Source organism: Bombina bombina, chromosome 2 (assembly GCF_027579735.1).
Source record: "Bombina bombina isolate aBomBom1 chromosome 2, aBomBom1.pri, whole genome shotgun sequence".
In the NCBI taxonomy this organism is placed as follows: Eukaryota; Metazoa; Chordata; class Amphibia; order Anura; family Bombinatoridae; genus Bombina; species Bombina bombina.
In genome coordinates, this window is record NC_069500.1 from 408,480,012 (window position 1) to 408,500,567 (window position 20,556).

The window sequence follows — 20,556 nt, forward strand, 5'->3', positions numbered from 1 at the left end:
CTCCCCTCCCAGCTAGATGTTGTAATGTTGATACTATCTCTGGACAGGGATAGAAAGTGGGAAGAAAAGGGGGCAGGGGAAAAAAAAAGTGAGGCTGTATCATGTTAAATGACCTGAATGTTCTCTCTTGGAATATAGGCAGTATCACCTCACCGATCAAACGTAAACTTATAATTAAAAAATTAGGTAAACAAAACCCGAGTATTGCTTTCCTACAGGAAACACACTTAAAAGAGATCGAAATTCCTAAATTAAACGCAAAATGGGTCGGTGAGGTGATAGCGACCCATTGTACAAGTAGAAAACTAGGGGTAGCCATTCTCATAAGTAAAAATATAAAATTACGAGATCATTAAAGTTGAATTAGATAAAGATGCAAGGTATATGATTGTTCAGATTCAGGTTAACGCAGTTAAATTTGTACTTTGTAATATTTATGCCCCAAATAAATTCTCTAAGGAATTCTGGGGGGAAATTAAGATAAAATTATTCCCATTCACATCAGCGAATTTAATCGTAGGGGTGATTTTAATATGTCTTTACTTATAGAAATAGAAAGATTCTCAATAAAAAATATGAGAGTATAATAAACAAGCTAAATATTTAAAAAAAATTGTTATAAACTCAAGTTAATAGATATATGGCGCATTAAAAACCCAAACCTTCTTACTTTTAAATGCAAATCTAAGTCACATAAATCTTTTTCAAGAATTGATTTTCTATTGGTGGCTGAATCCCTTTCTATAATGCAGATTGAACCACAGATAAGCAATATCTCAGTCTCAGATCATGCGATCATTTCACTCTCCTTTCAGATAAGGACCAGACCTGAAACTGGGACTCAAACCATTCCCTTCCCACGTTATCTCTATTATAATACCAGATTTTCTTACTGGCTAAAACAGAAATGGAGAGACTATTGTACGAATAATATCGCATATTTGAATTCTGGGAAGCATCAAAAGCAGTATTAAGGGGAGAAATTAAGTCATATGTGCATGGTAGAAAAAAAGAAAGCATTAGCCAGGGATATACAACTATCTAACCAAGTTAAAAATGCTTATAGGAAGCTTTATAACAACCCATCGGATATAAACTGGGCAAACTATAACAAAGCAAGGCAAGAAAGGGATATGGTATTAAAACAAATATCCCAGGATGTCTTCGGATAGAGCCAGGAGGAATGGGGTTTGTATACTTTTCCACAAAAACCTGAATTTCCAATTAAGGGACCAAGTAAAAGATAAGGAGGGGAGATACATAGGAATAAAAGGCATTCTCCAGGGGGAACCTGTGAAAATATTTAATGTGTATGGCCCAAATATTAAGCAGAATGTTTTCTTTAAGAAAATAACTAATTTCATTCTGGATTTCCAAGAGGGGGCTACTATAATGGGGGGAGACTTTAATGTGACATTGGAACCAAATTTAGATAACTCAAAAAAAATCTACCACACCTAAGTACATTGTTAACCAAGTTAACAATTGCTTAGGACAGATAGCTATGTACGATGCATGGAGAATGTTCCATCCGGACCAAAGAGATTATACTTTCTACTCACATCCACATATGTCCTACTCGAGACTAGATTACTTTTGTATAGACTTAAAAAGGACTAACAATGCTGCAGGAAATTCAGATCCTCCCAATGACATGGTCAGACCACGCCCCGGTAAGGCTGAAATTAAATTGGGGTATTCAGGAGGAAAAACAGTTCAACTGGAGATTAGATGACTCCATATTAAGGAAACCAGAAGATAGACAGGATAGCAGGACTAATAATAGAATTTTTTAACCTTAATAATACAGATGATGATATTTCAGCAGCAGTACTCTGGGACGCACATAAGTGCGTCTTGAGGGGAGAGTTAATCAAATTAAGGGCTGTACAAAATAGGCTAAGGGAAAAATCTTTCTTGGAGACAATGAATAGGATTTATATTCTGGAGAAGAGTCATAAACAAGATCCAGACAATAAAAATATTTTAGAAGACTTAGGGAAAGAAAGGAGGTCTATACAGGAATATTGGTCTAGTATAAATAAAAGGAAAGCAATTTGGTTAAAACGTAAGTATTATATGGAAAGGGATAAAAATTGAAGACTTTTGGCTAGAGCTATTAAGAAAAAAGAAATATGTAAATGGTATTTATAAACTAAAGAATGAGAATAAAAAACTCTGTAAGAAACAAAAGGAGATCAGTATACAATTTGAAAACTTCTATAAATCCCTATATAATATAGAATCTCAAGCCAGAGAAGAAATAGACTGGAGAACCTATTCAAATAAGCTCAGATTAAAAAAAGTTACAGACCTTGAAAATCAAAAGTTAGATGAGCCAATAAGGCTCCAGGAAATCCAAGAGACCATTGAGAGTCTAACAGAAGGAAAGGCCCCAGGCCCAGATGGGTATACGGCTCCCTATTATAAAAATTACAAGGACATTTTGTCACCTTACCTACTGAAACTATTTGCCTCAATAGATGAAGGGAAGAAGTTTTCTATAGAAATGCAGGAGGATAACATAATAGTGATTCCCAAGGCAGGCAAAAGTAAGGAGGAGGTGAAAAATTATAGACCTATATCACTTTTAAATCTAGATTTAAAAAATTATGCAAAGATTATAGCTAACCGTTTAAAGAGCATTCTGGAACGTATTATACATTTGGATCAAGTGGGCTTCGTCCAGAATAGAGAAGCTAGAGATAACATTATTAAAAACATACATTTATTAGAATATGTACAACTGAAAAATATCCCATCGGTGGATGCAGAAAAAGCATTTGACCGTGTTAAGTGGTCATTCCTGGAAAGTACACTAAGTCTATTTAACTTCAACCAGATTATGATTAGGAGAATAATGGCATTATATTCAAATCCAACAGCAAGGATAAAAATAAATGGAAAAATCTCTAATAGATTTGGCATACATAATGGGACGAGGCAAGGCTGCCCACTTTCACCAACATTATTCACTTTAACTATAGAAATTTTAGCAGCCCGTATTAGACAAAACAAACACATAAGGGGGATTAATATAGGAGATAATGAGTATAAAGTCTCTTTATTTGCAGATTATATCCTCCTGTCCCTATCCGAGCCTGCTGAATCAATTGAAGAATTGTTGAAAGAATTTAAGGTATTTGGGTCATTGTCTAATTTCTTAGTTAATATGAGTAAGTCTGAAATAATGCATGTGGAAATTGATGATAAGATACAAGAATGCATATCTAGGATTTCACCTTTTAAAAGGATGGAAGTTCTGAAATATCTAGGGATATTTTTAACCAAATCAGTGAGTAAAATGTATGATTTTAATTATATAAGCTTTAAAAAAAAGCTATAACAAATGACCTATCTTGGTTCCCTAAAATGATATCATGGCTGGGGAGGATAAATATTATTCAGATGAATGTTTTACCTAGATTCCTGTATTTACTGCAGGCTTTGCCTATCCCCCTGCCAACTAATTATATGGAAGAATTACAAAGAATAATTAACAATTATGTATGGGGTAAAGTGCATCCAAGAATAGGTACAGAGACTATGCTTAGGAAAAGACAAGCGGGAAGATTGGGCCTTCCCAATTTGGTTAAATATAGACAGGCATCCATTATTCAAAGGGTAATAGCGTGGCATGTTAAAAAGGATGCGAAAATTTGGGTGAGAATAGAAGTAGATCTTATAGACAGGAAGTCTATAAGTAACCAATGCTGGTTAAAACCAAAGGACAGATCTATAAGGATAGAGAATTATAGTATCCTGAAAGAAAGTTTTAATACATGGGATAAGCAGATTAGGAAAAAAGGGGATATTTCATCAATTCCATTCCCATTATTAGCTCTAGTGGAGAATAAAGAATTTCTAGCTGGACAATTCAAAGGGGATGAAAATGATAATAATTACCGAATAATAGATCTAACAGAAGGGGGAAATTAAAGACTCAGAAAGAACTACAGGAGAAGGGGTTCAATGAAGTAACCGATTGGTTTATTTATTCCCAAGCATTCCACTATGTCTTAACAGCTAAGGACAAGGATAAGATATTCAGACCATTAACAAAAATGGAGAATTTATGTAATTCTAGAGTGAATATAAAACATATCCTTTCTAAGGCATATAGTATTCTACAGGATAGTATGGATTCCCCCCCTCCTTATATTAAGAATTGGCAAATGGAATTAGAACTGGAAATAGACCCCAAGACTTGGTTAACTATATTTCACCACACAGCTAAATCTTCTATTTCAGCTAGAATATTGGAACAAAATTTAAAGATTTTAACAAGGTGGTATCTTACAACTACTAGAATTAAAAAAAATTACCCCCATACCCAAGATAGTTGCTGGAGAATTTGCGGGGATAAGGGTTCGCTATCACACATTATGTGGTTTTGTCCAAAATGAAAGCCTTTTTGGGCCAATATATTACAAGTAATAGATAATAAGGAGGATAGGAAGAAATTGAATAATTTTCTTACTGCTATATTAAACAACTAAGGGTGCGATCCGATATACGGCGTAGTTTGCGGCGCAAGCGAGAGAACCAGCGTCGCCCGCAGTTTCAGCGCGCAACTCGAGCTATTCCATATACGGCGCCATCAGATGCTAATGTGCCGTAAGTCGGATAAACCAGCGATGTCCAGAAATCTGCGCAAGTACAAATTTCTGGCGTCGCCAGTGACTTACGGCACGTTAGAAACTGCCGGCGCCTACAAAACCTGACTAAAGTCTAAATCACCCGCACTGTCTAACACGCCTCCCTAACATAGCCCGACACGTCTAACCCTCTATCCACTATCCCCCCTCACTATCCTAACAATAAAATATGTATTAACCCCTAAACCGCCGCTCCCGGAGCCCGCCGCTACCTAATAAAGTTATTAACCCCTAAACCGCCGCCAGCTATATTAAATCTATAACCCCCTAAAGTGAGCCCCTACCCCGCCGCTATCTATTTTAAAATTATTAACCCCTAATCTAATCCCCCTACCCCGCCGCCATCTATATTAAATTATTTAACCCCTAAAATACTAAACTATCCCTACCACTAAACCTAAGTCTAACCCTACAAATAGCCCTGAAAAGGGCTTTTTGCGTGGCATTGCCCCAAAGTAACAGCTCTTTTGCCAGCCCTTAAAAGGGCTTTTTGCGGGGCATGCCCCAAAGAATTCAGCTCTTTTGCCAGCCCTTAAAAGGGCTTTTGGCGGGGCTTTGTCACGAAGTAAACTGCTCTTTTGCCTACAATCTACATCGCGGCCACCTATAATAAATGTATTAACCCCTAATCCCCCTACACCGCCGCCAGCTAGATTAACTATATTAACCCTAATTATATTAGGGTTAATATAGTTAATATAGTTATTATATTATATATATTAACTATATTAACCCTAATTATATTAGGGTTAATATAGTTAATATCGTTATTATAATATATATATATATATATATATATATATATATATATATATATATATATATATATATATATATTAAGTATAATAACTCTATCTAACTCTAACATCCTAACTAAACACTTATTAAGATAAATCTAATATTAATATTATTAATTAAAATATTCCTATTTAAATCTAAATACTTACCTATAAAATAAACACTAAGATAGCTACAATATAATTAATAATTACATTGTAGCTATGTTAGGGTTTATATTTATTTTACAGGTAAATTGTTAATTATTTTAACTAGGTATAATAGCTATTAAATAGTTATGAACTATTTAATAGCTACCTAGTTAAAATAATTACCCAATTACCTGTAAAATAAATCCTAACCTAAGTTACAAATACACCTACACTATCAATAAATTAAATAAACTACAAATATCTATCTAAAAATACAATTAAATAAACTAAACTAAATTACAAAAAATAAAAAAAAGATTACAAGATTTTTAAGCTAATTACACCTATTCTAAGCCCCCTAATAAAATAATAAAGCCCCCCAAAATAAAAAAAATTCCCTACCCTATTCTAAATTAAAAAAAGTTCAAAGCTCTTTTACCTTACCAGCCCTTAAAAGGGCCTTTTGTGGGGGCATGCCCCAAAGAAAACTGCTCTTTTGCCTGAAAAAAAACACAATACCACCCCCCAACATTACAACCCACCACCCACATACCCCTAATCTAACCCAAACCCCCCTTAAATAAACCTAACACTACCCCCCTGAAGATCTCCCTACCTTATCTTCACCATGCCAGGCCGAACTCCTCATCCGATCCGGGCGATGTCTATCCAAGCGGCAAAGAAGAGGTCTTCATCCCAGCGATGTCTTTATCCAAGCGGCAGCAAAGTCTTCTTCCATCAAGCGGCATCTTAAATCTTCTCTCCATCGACGCGGAGCATCCATCCCGGCCGACGACTGAACGACGAATGAGGTACCTTTAAATGACGTCATCCAAGATGGCGTCCGTCAAATTCCGATTGGCTGATAGGATTCTATCAGCCAATCGGAATTAAGGTAGAAAAATCTGATTAGCTGATTGAATCAGCCAATCAGATTCAAGTTCAATCCGATTGGCTGAACCAATCAACCAATCAGATTGAGCTCGCATTTTATTGGCTGATTGGAACAGCCAATAGAACGCGAGCTCAATCTGATTGGCTGATTGGTTCAGCCAATCGGATTGAACTTGAATCTGATTGGCTGATTCAATCAGCCAATCAGATTTTTCTACCTTAATTCCGATTGGCTGATAGAATCCTATCAGCCAATCGGAATTCGACGGACGCCATCTTGGATGACGTCATTTAAAAGGTACCTCATTCGTCGTTCAGTCGTTGGCCAGGATGGATGCTCCGCGTCGGTGGAGAGAAGATTCAAGATGCTGCTTGATGGAAGATGCTGCCCGATGGAAGAAGACTTTGCTGCCGCTTGGATAAAAACATCGCTGGGATGAAGACCTCTTCTTTGCCGCTTGGATAGACATCGCCCGGATCGGATGAGGAGTTCGGCCTGGCGTGGTGAAGATAAGGTAGAGAGATCTTCAGGGGGGTAGTGTTAGGTTTATTTAAGGGGGGTTTGGTTTAGATTAGGGGTATGTGGGTGGTGGGTTGTAATGTTGGGGGGTGGTATTGTGTTTTTTTTCAGACAAAAGAGCAGTTTTCTTTGGGGCATGCCCCCACAAAAGGCCCTTTTAAGGGCTGGTAAGGTAAAAGAGCTTTGAACTTTTTTTAATTTAGAATAGGGTAGGGAATTTATTTTTTATTTTTTTTAAATAAATTTTTATTGAGGTTATAAATTGTAAACAATATATATATAAACAATCATACACAAAGTTGACAAGAAACAAAGTCAGAGATAGCAGGTTGACACTAACCTATAGCATAATGGAATCCTCCACACAGTGTTATAGATATTGGGTATTAAAAACCTCCATTTTATATATTTCTATAGCAAATTCCTCTCTTGGTACAGTAAGCCTCTTTTGGGCCTAAGAAGATTCACATAAACTAGAGGATAGTTAATATTTACAGTGGTCACTTTTGGACCTGAGTGATGAATATTAACAAATACATGAAGAATACTGGTGTGAGCAAAGATTATGGGAAACTCTGAAAAGGGCACTATGAAACTATCATGAGGGCTAAGCAGTACACATGGTTGTAAACAGTGAAAGCTGTGCATACAATGAGGCCAGCAAGTACTATTTGGTGTGAAAATACACACTAGCCTATAATTAACTCTAAGGGTTTCAATATCAAGTAGATAATGGCTTGGAAGGGCAGAAGCAGCATGTTATATTGTAATTACAGAGTACCAGTGCCGGCAGTAGCATGTATAGAGGGTATAAATTATATGGCTCTATGCTAGAAGAGCCAGAAATGAACTGGTTGATTAGTTAAATAGGTCAAGATAGTGTCTGATATGATGCTAGGACCTCTAATTAGGGGGTTAAACAATATATAAAGATATAAGAAGCATATTAAACCAACCTTAAAGAGAATTACCTCCGTCTCTAAAACCCTACCGTAATTATACATCACTATAACAGCAATAATACAGACCCATTCTAGATGTAGCACACCCCAAATCCATATATTCATTTAATCAGCCATGTTGGTGTAGGCTACCAGTAATGGGTTAAAGAGAAAAGTAATGGGAATAGTGACTATCAACATGGTTAAATAAGTAAGTACAGAATACAGGCAGATCAGGACTGTGAAATATTTGAGGTTGTAACTCGAACCAAGGCATCAAATAAACTAAGAACTCTTGAACTCCAGTCCATGACAGCATACTGTTCAATGTGAGATAAAGGGGTCTCACACACATCCGGCCCATAGGCCATCATTAAAGTAAACTGGACCCCCCTATAACAAGTTTCTTCTAATAAATATAAGCAATCATAACAGATAAACTTTATCAGACAAATAGGACCATGTGTGGCTAATCATAGTCCGTTTTTAGGGCAGCCAAGATACTACCAGCTTGCGGTGATGATCCTATGTCTGAGCCCTGAGGGAGATGGTTTAGCCGTTCCCAGCCTTTCTCCGTTCCGGTATGGCTTCTAGCCGGCTGGCGGAATGGGCCCATACAGGACTCTGTCTCTGGTAAGCATCACATCTACTTTCTGTAGCGATAGTCCCCAAAGCCATCAGACCAAGAGACCAGAGCTGTTTGCGTGACCGCGGCATGGCAGGCCGCAAATTCTGGGTTATGTCCGTTACTGCCCGGTTTATTACAAAGTCAGCCTTCTTATGGTAGGGAATTTTTTTTTATTTTGGGGGGCTTTATTATTTTATTAGGGGGCTTAGAATAGGTGTAATTAGCTTAAAAATCTTGTAATCTTTTTTTTATTTTTTGTAATTTAGTGTTTGTTTGTTTTTGTAATTTAGTTTAGTTTATTTAATTGTATTTTTAGATAGATATTTGTAGTTTATTTAATTTATTGATAGTGTAGGTGTATTTGTAACTTAGGTTAGGATTTATTTTACAGGTAATTGGGCAATTATTTTAACTAGGTAGCTATTAAATAGTTCATAACTATTTAATAGCTATTATACCTAGTTAAAGTAATTAACAATTTACCTGTAAAATAAATATAAACCCTAACATAGCTACAATGTAATTATTAATTATATTGTAGCTATCTTAGGGTTTATTTTATAGGTAAGTATTTAGATTTAAATAGGAATATTTTAGTTTATAATATGAATTAGATTTATTTAATAAGAATTTAGTTAGGGGTGTTAGGGTTAGATAGAGTTAATATAGTTAATATAAATACTATAGTAACTATATTAACTATATTAACCCTAATATAATTAGGGTTAATATAGTTAATATATATAATGTAATAACTATATTAACTATAATATACTTAGGGTTAATATAGATAATATAGCTGGCGGTGGGGTAGGTAGATTAAATTAGGGGTTAATAATTTTAATATAGATGGCGGCGGTGTAAGGGGCTTACATTAGGGGTTAATACCATTAATATAGGTGCGGCGGTGTAGGGAGGGCAGGTTATAGGGCAAAAGAGCTGTTTACTTTGGGGCAAAGCCCCGCAAAAGGCCCTTTTAAGGGCTGGTAATAGAGATAATTATTTTAGGGGGATTAGATTAGGGGTTAATAATATTAATATAGCTGGCGGCGGTATAGGGGGATTAGATTATGGGGTTAATAATTTTTATATAGGTGGCGGCGGTGTAAGGGGTCAGATTAGGGGATAGATAAGGTAGATGGCGGCGGTGTAAGGGGTTCACATTAGGGGATAGATCAGTTAGATGGTGGCGGTTTTAGGGGTTCACATTAGGGGATAGATCAGTTAGATGGTGGCGGTTTTAGGGGTTCACAGTAGGGGGTTAGTTTATGTAGATGGCGGCGGTTTAGGGGTTAAAATACTTTATTAGGGATTGTGGCGGGGGATCGCGGTTGACAGGGAGATAGACATTGCGCATGCGTTAGGTGTTAGGTTTATTTAGCAGCCAGTTTAGGGAGTAACGGGGCTCCAATAGTCAGCGTAAGGCTTCTTACGGCTGCTTTTTGTGGCGAGGTGAAAATGGAGTAAAATGTCTCCATTTTCGCCACGTAAGTCCTTACGCTGTATATTGGATACCAAACTGCGCGGGGGTTGGTATACCTACCTATGGTCCAAAAAACTACGGCGACGGCAGAAATATACGCGCGTAACTTCTAGGTTACGCCGTATATAGGATACCAAACCCACACAAATATTGGCGTCGCCAGCTTTTGCGGGCGACGATTTTTATCAGATCGACCCCTTAGACTTCAAGGGTAATAAACCCAGAAGATATTTATATCAAATTATGCTTAATAGCGCAAAGAGTTTAATTTTAATTAAATGGAAAACAGCAGAAGTTCCTACAAAAGAAGAGTGGATTAAAAAAAGTTAATGAAAATTTGTATAATAATAGATATGAGATCCCCAAGGAAGCAAAGGTTATTTGGGAAAAGTTAATAAGGGATTCTCCATCTCCCTCGGCGTAAAGGTTTGGGAATAGAGTTAGTAAAATTATTTCTGCAAAAATGTATGTGCGATTAGTTCACCCAATGCTTCTAAGGTGTTTCTTACCATCTTTGTAACGTCTGTGTGAGTTGTTTTTGTTTGTGTCTTTTTTTGTATAAAATTTAAAAAAAAAAATATCCCAGGAAGAAGAAGAGCAAAAATTCAGTATGAAGTTTAAAGGATTTCATGGTTGCTCGGCCAAGTACCTGGCCAATCTAGTTAAGAATAGAAGGAAGAAAAACTATATCCTAGCCATTAGAAAAGGTGACCAGAGGTCTACAGACTCTAGAGATATTAGTGAATTATTTTTTAATCACTACCAACAGTTATACACAAATATTAAGAGCGATAATTCAAACCAAGAAAACTTCTGGTCACACGTTATAACACCTAACATTACAGAGGAACAACTTGCAGCACTTAATGCTCCAATCACAATACAGGAGATAGTGAAGGCAATAAAAGAGGCTAAGCTAAATAAGGCAGCAGGCCCAGACTGTCTGCCTGCAGAATATTTGAAAATATTGGTACAAGAAATTAGCCCTGTTCTAGAGAAACTCTAATAACTATTTTGCACATAATAACCCAATATCAGTCCACTTCTCTGCAGCAAATATTACCATACCAAAAAAAGGCAAAGACTTAGAAGATCTAGCTTCATACAGACCGATATCAGTTTTGAATGCAGATTATAAAATCTTAACATCAATTCTGGCTGCGAGATTAAGGGGTTGTCTTGATAGAACTATTCATCTGGATCAAACAGGCTTCATGGCATCAAGAAAATCATCTAAAAATATCCGTAAAGTTACAACGTTCCTAGACTATATGTGGAACATAGAGAATATCAAAGGGAAACAATTAAAATACGATACAGCTCTACTAACACTTGATGCCGAGAAGGCCTTTGATTCAATTGAATGGGAGTACTTGTTTAAAGCACTTAACAAATTGGGATTCATAAATCACTTTGTCCATTTTATCCACAACCTATACAGAAAACCGATATCTTTCCTCTTGATTAATGGCACATTAACCAAGGCAATATCATTAAAAAAAGGTACTAGACAGAGTTGCCCACTCTCTCACGTACTTTTTAATATTGCTCTTGAACCCCTGGCTATCTGGTTAAGACAAGTATGTATGGGGATTCCTATGGCTACATTAATTTTAATTAATTAATTTTCCAATACAACACCTCTCAAGCAATACCGCAAATCTTAACATGTTTAAATCTTTTCATTACTTTTTCAGGATACAAAATAAATTATACTAAAAGTGAACTTATGTGGGTACAAAAGACTAGATCTAGTATACTTGAACTTCCATTTAAAGTTGTAGACTCTCTTACATACCTAGGTATACATCTACATAAAAATCCGCATAATTGGTATAATTTAAACTACCAAACACTTTTTCAAAAGATCAAGACCAACCTAGAAATATGGACAGCTTTTCCGTTGTCAATATCGGCAAGAGCTAGTCTCATCAAGACAATTATCTTTCCACAACTACTATATCCACTGCAGAATCTTCCTTTGCTTCTTAAAAAATCTGACATAGATAAAATAAATGCTATGTTTGCTAAATTTATATGGCATGGTAGGAAAGCACGTATTTCTATTAATAAGTTAACTCAAAAGCGTAACATAGCTGGTCTTGCCTTACCCAATATTAGCCTCTATAATCTGGCTACCTTGGTCAAAATTGCAATTGACTGGTTAGCAGAATCTAATTGGTTCTCTTCAAGTATCAGGTTCCTTGGTTATTTGAATCACAACTGCAGAGTCTCAATAAATTATATTTGTTTCACAACTGAAGTACAGGCTATTATATCAGCATAGACTGTTTTACTCAGGGTGATTTTTTATAAGGAAGGGCAGTAAGTCTTTATATGGTTATATATTATTGTTATACCATATAAATATTTAGAGACTGAAAGTAAGTATTAGTATTAATAACATCTTTTGACATTAGTTGTGCTCAAACCCAAATGAGAGAGATAGTGTTCATTGTAATAAGCACTGAAGCATGAGAGATGTGAGACACACAGACTGCAGCTGCTGACAGGGGCGTGACCTGCTGCGAGACACAGCACACAGAATAATGCTTGCAGCGTGGATATCTGAACACAGACCAGTGAGTGTAATAGGTGCTGTGAGACACGCTGAGTTGTAAGGAGCTGTATGGCACGCTAAGATGAATGAAGCTGTGTGACGTCACGTAAAGTCCGTTACTGTCCGGTATGAGAATGAATCAAAGGAAGTTCATAGAATTAAATGAAACATACGTTGCAAAACATAGTAATATCTGAGAGACAAAGTCAATTTAGATAAGTTCAAGAGAAAACATGAAATTTGTAATTAGACGTTACTTAAGGCAACCAAGGTAAATTAGATTTGATACAAATACCGTAGCGGTAGTAGGTAGAATCCTCCTGTTGGAAATTAAGTAGCAATTCCTGTAGAGATGTGGAGTTGAAATAAATTAATACTTCTTGGAATAGCAAACTTCAGGATGAATGAGAGTAGTTGTTATTAGTCCCTTTATGAGACCAAACTGCAGCTGGTATTTGTAATCCAAAATGTTAAAGTAGTAGAAGTAAATCTTCTTTTGATAAGTATATAGCTTATAAGAAACAGAGCACTGGTTTCAGCAAACAATACTCAACAACTAAGCACTTGTTTGGGGCGGGGTGATGCCTTAAGTACAGGTGAGGAAGGTGAGTTGAGGCAAAAAGTAAAAGCAGGACTGGAATCCTTACATCAAGTGGCATTGAAAGCTATATTATTTATCCTTTCTCTTTGATAGCTATCCTACATAATCTACCTGGTGAAGTTCCTGGCAATGTAGGTAGTTGGATTACTCTATTGCTTAACCCCTACCTGCCTGATTACACGTTGCTGGACTTTGCTTGTTGGATTACTCTATTGCTTAACCCTTACCTGCCTGATTACACGTTGCTGGACATTGCTTGTTGGATTACTCTATTGCTTAACCCCTACCTGCCTGATTACACGTTGCTGGACATTGCTTGTTGGATTACTCTATTGGTTAACCTCTACCTGCCTGATTACACGTTGCCGGACATTGCTTACTAGACAACTCTCTTGATTAACCCTATCTACTTGAAGTTTCTTCTCCTGACCCTGCTGTTTTTCTTCCAGCCTATCTCTGTGAGTATTTTATACTATAGCTGTCGCAGGGTCAGGTCCTGGTATATACTCACTGTGCTAGGGTGTTATTACCTTCATTCTAGCATTTGGGTCTTACTCTGGACTTTACCTATCCTGACATTACAAACAGGCCATAAAATGGACCCTGGTGAGTTATCCAGAGCTGTGGCTCTACAAGGACAGCTACTTGGCACCCACTCCGCACACCTGCAATCGTTGGACTCTAAATTGGATCAAATTACTGCTCTTTTGCATAACCTCACTCCGCCTTCACAAGTCCCTGTAACTCCTGTTGTTCCTGCGGCCAGTTCTAATCCTACATATAATCCGCCACATCCTGCTGAACAGTTAGTACCCAGAATTCCGCTACCTGATAAATATGATGGCAACCCGGATGACTGTCGAGGATTCCTTAATCAGTGCCGCCTACATTTCAGAAATAATCCTCTGATGTTTGTTTCCTCTTCTTCCAAGATCACCTTTTTGATTTCTCTTATGAAAGGTAAAGCCTTGGCTTGGGTTTCTCCATTGTTGGAAAAGGATGATCCTTTGCTTCATGATATTGACACTTTTGTATCCATATTTTCTTCCGTGTTCGATAAACCTGGAAGGTCTGCAGCTGCCGAAGCAGGACTTTTAGATTTAAGGCAGGGTTCTCTTTCTGTAGCACAATACGCTATAGAATTTCGGACTTTAGCTGCTGAAACTATGTGGAATCATGGGGCCCTGCGTGCAGCATTTCGTAAAGGTCTTTGTGATCGTTTAAAAGACGAACTAGTTTATAGAGATCTTCCTGATTCTCTAGAAGAACTCATCAATCTATGTATCAAGTTAGATGCTCGTTACTCTGAGCGTCTCCATGAACGTGACCGTAACAGAAGATCCTTTTTAAAATCCAATTTCCGTCCTTTGTCTCGTTCGCCTAACCTTCTTGCTCCGAATTCTTCTATCTCTGAATCTAGTGAACCCATGGAGGTTGGTGCAATTAAATTATCTGAAGCTGAACGTCTCAGAAGGCGTAATCTTGGACTATGTCTATATTGTGGTATTAAGGGACATATGTTAAAAGATTGTCTAACCCGTCCAGTAAAAGCCAGGGCTTAACTCCAGAAAGAGGGACTGAGTTAAGCCAAAAATCCTTTCCTACCCTCAATCCCAAGCTGTTTGTTCCAGTCACCTTCCGTTTTGGCAACACCAAGTTTCAGGCTCAAGCACTCATAGATTCTGGAGCTGCTGGAATGTTTATGGATTCGGATTTTGTTAATTCCCTTCGGATTCCTTTGCTTTCCAAGAACCAAGTAATTAAGGTCACTACTATCAGTGGTTAACCTTTAGGTTCAGGAATCATTCAATATTCTACTATACCACTTCAGATGTCTGTAGGAGTACTTCATTCGGAGTCCATCTGTTTTGACATCATCTCTTCTCCTCAGTTTCCTTTAATTTTGGGACTTCCATGGCTACAACTTCATGATCCGGTTTTCTCCTGGTCAAAAGGGGAACTTGTTACCTGGGGATCCTCTTGTTTCCAAAAATGTTTACAGAATTCTCCCAAACCTTCTAGTACTGTTGTGGCAGTTTTGGACATCCCTGATTCTTTGCCTGTACAATACCATTCTTTTTGTGATGTCTTTTCTAAGAAGGATGCTGAAGTATTACCTCCACATCGGGACTTTGATTGTCCCATTGATTTATTACCTGGAGCACCTCTTCCAAAGGGTAAAACATATCCACTTTCCTGTCAAGAAAATGTTTCTCTCGAAGACTACATCAAGGATAATTTGGCCCGAGGGTTTATTCGCCCTTCTTCCTCTCCGGTAGGAGCAGGTTTCTTCTTTGTTGAAAAGAAAGATGGAGGTCTACGTCCTTGCATTGACTATCGTGCTCTTAATCAGATAACTATCAAGAATTGTTATCCCCTTCCTCTCATTCCTGAATTGTTTGATCGTCTCCAGGGTGCTTCCATTTTTACCAAATTGGATCTTCGTGGGGCATACAATTTGGTCAGGATTCGAAAAGGGGATGAGTGGAAAACAGCCTTCAACACAAGATTTGGACACTATGAATATTTAGTTATGCCTTTTGGGTTATGCAATGCCCCTGCTGTTTTTCAGCATTTTGTTAATGAAATATTCAGAGACTATCTTAATCAATTCGTCATTATCTATCTTGATGATATTTTGATTTATTCTCGGACTTTGCAGGATCACGTTCATCACGTTAAACTAGTACTCCAGAGATTACGTGAAAATTCTCTATTTGCCAAGCTTGAAAAGTGCTCTTTTCATCAAGAATCTATTCATTTTTTGGGTTACATCATTTCTCCATCTGGATTTGAGATGGATTCTGACAAACTGTCGGCTATTATAGATTGGCCTAGACCAACTTCCCTAAAATCTCTTCAGAGGTTTCTAGGGTTTGCCAATTACTACCGTAAATTTATAAAAGACTTTGCTAACATATCGGCACCTCTTACTGCTCTTACTAAGAAGGGTCAGGATTGCAAACATTGGTCTGATAAAGCCTTACAGGCCTTTGAGACTCTGAAATCTGCGTTTACTTCGGCCCCCGTTCTTTGCCATCCAGTTCCGAGTCTCCAATTCATCGTTGAAGTAGATGCTTCTCTGATCGCTGCCGGGGCTGTGCTCTCTCAACGAAATCCCATCACTAGCAAAATCCTTCCTGTGGGGTTCTTCTCCAAGAAGTTTAATACTTCAGAATTGAATTATGACGTTGGTAACAAAGAATTGTTAGCGATTAAGATGGCCTTGGAAGAATGGAGACATCTGCTTGAAGGCACGGTTCAGCCATTCCTTATACTTACGGATCATAAAAATCTTCTGTATCTTCATACTGCCAAACGCCTCAATTCACGTCAAGCTCGGTGGGCTCTGTTCTTTTCCAGATTTAATTTTGTCCTCTCTTATATTCCTGGTTCTAAGAACTGTAAAGCGGATGCTTTATCCAGACAATTTCAAACTTCTGATTCTACATTGTTGGATTCTGAACCCATTCTCCAGCCTGCTAAAGTTCTAGCTCAGTTGTCTACTTTTCCTTTTCAAGCTCTACAGTCTGCTCAAGGCTCCATTCCTTCCTCCTATAACATACCACCTGGAATCTTGTTTGTACCTGCAGAATACCGCCTTAAACTTCTTCGGTGGGCTCATGATAATATTTTGTCAGGACATCCTGGAGTACGTAATACATTATGGAGACTCAAACAACATGTCTGGTGGCCTTCTATGAACAAAGATGTCAAAGATTATGTTGCAGCCTGTAATTCCTGTACATCTAATAAACAGTCTTCTGGTTTACCTTTTGGACTCTTACAACCTTTACCGGTTCCATATTACCCCTGGTCTCATGTTTCCATGGACTTTATTACTGATCTTCCTAATTCTGCCGGAAACAAGACCATATGGGTTGTGGTAGACAGATTTTCCAAAACAGCACATTTTGTTCCTTTAACTGGCCTACCATCTGCCCGGAAACTCGCTGACCTGTTTATTCTCCATATCACCAGATTACATGGTTTTCCTTTGGACATTGTTTCTGATCGAGGAGTTCAATTTGTCTCAAGATTTTGGAAATCTCTATGCAAACAATTTGGAGTTACCATATCTCTATCTACTGCCCATCATCCTCAATCCAACGGTCAAACTGAACGAGTTAACCAATCTCTTGAATCTTATCTCAGACATTATGTTAACCATCAGCATTCCAATTGGTCTCAACTTCTTCCTTTGGCTGAACTTGCTTTCAATTCTCGTCTCAATTCTTCTTTACAGACTTCTCCCTTTAAGGCAGCTTATGGATTCGAGCCTAGAACTTTTCCTATGTCTTCTGGGGTTTCTGGTGTTCCTGAAGCAGATCGAACTGTGAAGAATCTCTGTAAACACTGGAAGAAGATTCGGGAAATTCTTCTCCTCTCTTCTCTAAAGTATAAGCGATTTGCTGATCGCAGACGCCGTAAGGCACCTTCATTTCGCACTGGAGACAAAGTTTGGATATCAACCAGATTCATTCGTCTTAAGCAACCTTGTGCTAAATTGGGTCCTAAATACATAGGACCGTTTAGAATTGTTTCCAAGGTTTGTTCTACTGCTTACAAGGTGGCTTTACCAGACAACCTGAAGATTCATCCTGTATTTCATGTGTCTCTTCTTAAACCAGCAGTCTCTAATCGGTTTTCCACCAGACAGAAAACTCCCTCTCCGTTTCTTGTGGATGGTACCTCAGAATTCGAGATCAGTCATATTCTTGATTCCAAATTACGAGGTAATCGTTTATACTATTTGGTTCATTGGAAGGGCTATCCCATTACTGAACGTTCCTGGGAACCTGCTTCTCATATCCGCGCCTCTGCCCTGATCAAACAGTTCCACGTTCGGAATCCTTCGAAGCCTGCTCGTGCTCCTCGGAGGGGTCCTTGAGGAGGGGGCACTGTCGCGATCGCTCAGCTGATCGCTCTTTTCCCTTCCGGATTTCTTCAGCGCTGTTGCGCTACACTTCGTTGCCTAGCAACTTGACTGAAGCCGTCCCTCTCCTCTGACGTCAGAATGGCTTCTTATTCCGGCGTCTTCTCTCCTCCGGTGCCTGTTTGTTTTTCACACGTTGGCTTGTGAGTATCTCATATCATATTTCTGAACCTGTGCTTATCGTATATTCTGAATCCTGAACCCCTATCTGCCTGATCCCTTGTTGCTGGACTTTGCTTGTTGGATTACTCTTTTGCTTAACCCCTACCTGCCTGATTACACGTTGCTGGACTTTGCTTGTTGGATTACTCTATTGCTTAACCCCTACCTGCCTGATTACACGTTGCTGGACTTTGCTTGTTGGATTACTCTATTGCTTAACCCCTACCTGCCTGATTACACGTTGCTGGACATTGCTTGTTGGATTACTCTATTGCTTAACCCCTACCTGCCTGATTACACGTTGCTGGACTTTGCTTGTTGGATTACTCTATTGCTTAACCCTTACCTGCCTGATTACACGTTGCTGGACATTGCTTGTTGGATTACTCTATTGCTTAACCCCTACCTGCCTGATTACACGTTGCTGGACATTGCTTGTTGGATTACTCTATTGGTTAACCTCTACCTGCCTGATTACACGTTGCCGGACATTGCTTACTAGACAACTCTCTTGATTAACCTAGTGAAAGCTTGGCGCAAATTCTGCGTTTTGATCGGAGCAGACTATGCCTTTTCTGAATATTTACCTATAATAGGTAATGCAGAATTTACCCCTGGAAGTAGTCAGAAGGTATTTAAGATATGGGAGGAAAAGGGCTTGAAATATATCTATCAAATCTTACTAGACACGGGTCAAATAGCATTATTTGAATCTCTCATAATACAATTTGATCTTCCCAGAAATAGTCTGTTCGCCTATTTTCAAATACGACATTTTATTAACAGTAAGGATTGGGTACTTGATAATAGTGCTCCATGGTCTGATTTTAGAACATGTATTCAAAAATCTGTTGGGGGAACCTTATCAATATCATTAATATATAATATAATGCTGGCCAAACAGAGTCAAATTTTTCTAGATAAAATATGCAAAACATGGATACCCTACTTTCCAGATATGAATCATGAAAAAGTAAAGAAAAGTTTTATCGCATTAAGTAAATGTAGGGTTTCAATAAACTGGAAAGAGTCACATATGAAACTGTTGAATAATTAATATCTTACCCCTGTTAGACTGAAAAGAATGTTTTTATCGCAAACATTCTTATGTCCACGTTGCTCATATTCAAAAGCAGATATTCTGCATATGTTCGGTCTCTGTCCAAAGATTTATCAATTCTGGAAAAAGGTAACTTATTGGTTTAATAAAACTTATAGGGCTGATATTTCTATTGGTCCAGAAGAGATCATATTTCTTAAAACCATACAGATAATCAAAATCTACATGGAAGTGTATTGAATACAGTAATCTGTCCGGACATCTAATATTGAAAGCCTGGAAGGGAAGAACAGCCCCTAGTTTCTCACTCTTCATTAGAGAAATACAGAATCAAATTATTTGAATCATATTATTATTTAAATCATACACAATTAACAGGGGAAAAAAATTAAAAAGTTTCTAGTAGGATGGCTCCCTGTAATTAAAACTTATTCCAACCAAATTCAAAGACGTATACTAAACCCTTTCTTGAGTTCCAATAGTTTTGCAGAATTAGTGCTGTTAGATGAATTTCCAGCATCATGGATCTCACTATATAGAGAATTATACTAATAGTTATAAAACTTTGTTTTAATCCCGTTAACCTGTCGACTCTGAGTTGTGTACATGATTTGGGGTTTGGGTTCTGAGAGACAGGGGGGGGGGGACTCATTGATTTTTTTTTTTTTTTATGTATTATTTTTTTTGGAGGGGGGGGGGTTGTGTGTTTTATTATTTTTTGGAAAATATTAATCCAAGTTTTAGTTATGGACTAGAAGGTAAAAATTGTTTTGATCAGCTGAATTTCTGATGTTAAAGATTATCAGCTAAAAATGTATGTTCATTTTTTTCTTATCTTGTATTCAAGATTGGATTGTAATTTATAAATATATTATTTAAAAAAAAAAAAAAAAAAAAAAAAAAAAAAAAGGAAGCTAAAGATACACTTGCAACATTATATAAATCTAGCAGTTTTTCCATCCACATTTTCTAGTATTTGCTTATTTTTTACCTTAAGACTTGGGTTAATGCCCTTAACTTTGGTTCTCTAAGGGCCAGATTTATTAAAGCTGAGGCGTACAGGGGCACGTATACGCGCCCCTGTACGCCTCAGCTCGCCTGTGGCGGGGCGAAATTACCCGCAGGTATTCGGCATTGCACACGAACACAGCCAATCACGCGCGGGCAGGAGCTGTCAATCTCCT

General features: G+C 37.7%; 1 protein-coding gene across 4 annotated transcripts in view; it reads right to left on the reverse strand.

The window, feature by feature from the left end:
• The window catches only part of TANGO2 (transport and golgi organization 2 homolog), a 542,315-nt gene that overhangs the window by 398,841 nt on the left and 122,918 nt on the right, over nucleotides 1-20,556 (reverse strand). The window contains exon 1 of one of the 4 annotated variants that reach the window (XM_053701904.1): nucleotides 12,909-12,927. The exons of the other annotated variants lie outside the window; for them this stretch is intronic. The gene's annotated coding sequence lies outside the window, so the exon portion shown is untranslated. Of the gene's footprint in view, nucleotides 1-12,908; nucleotides 12,928-20,556 lie in introns of those variants that run through there. 4 annotated transcript variants of the gene reach the window in all.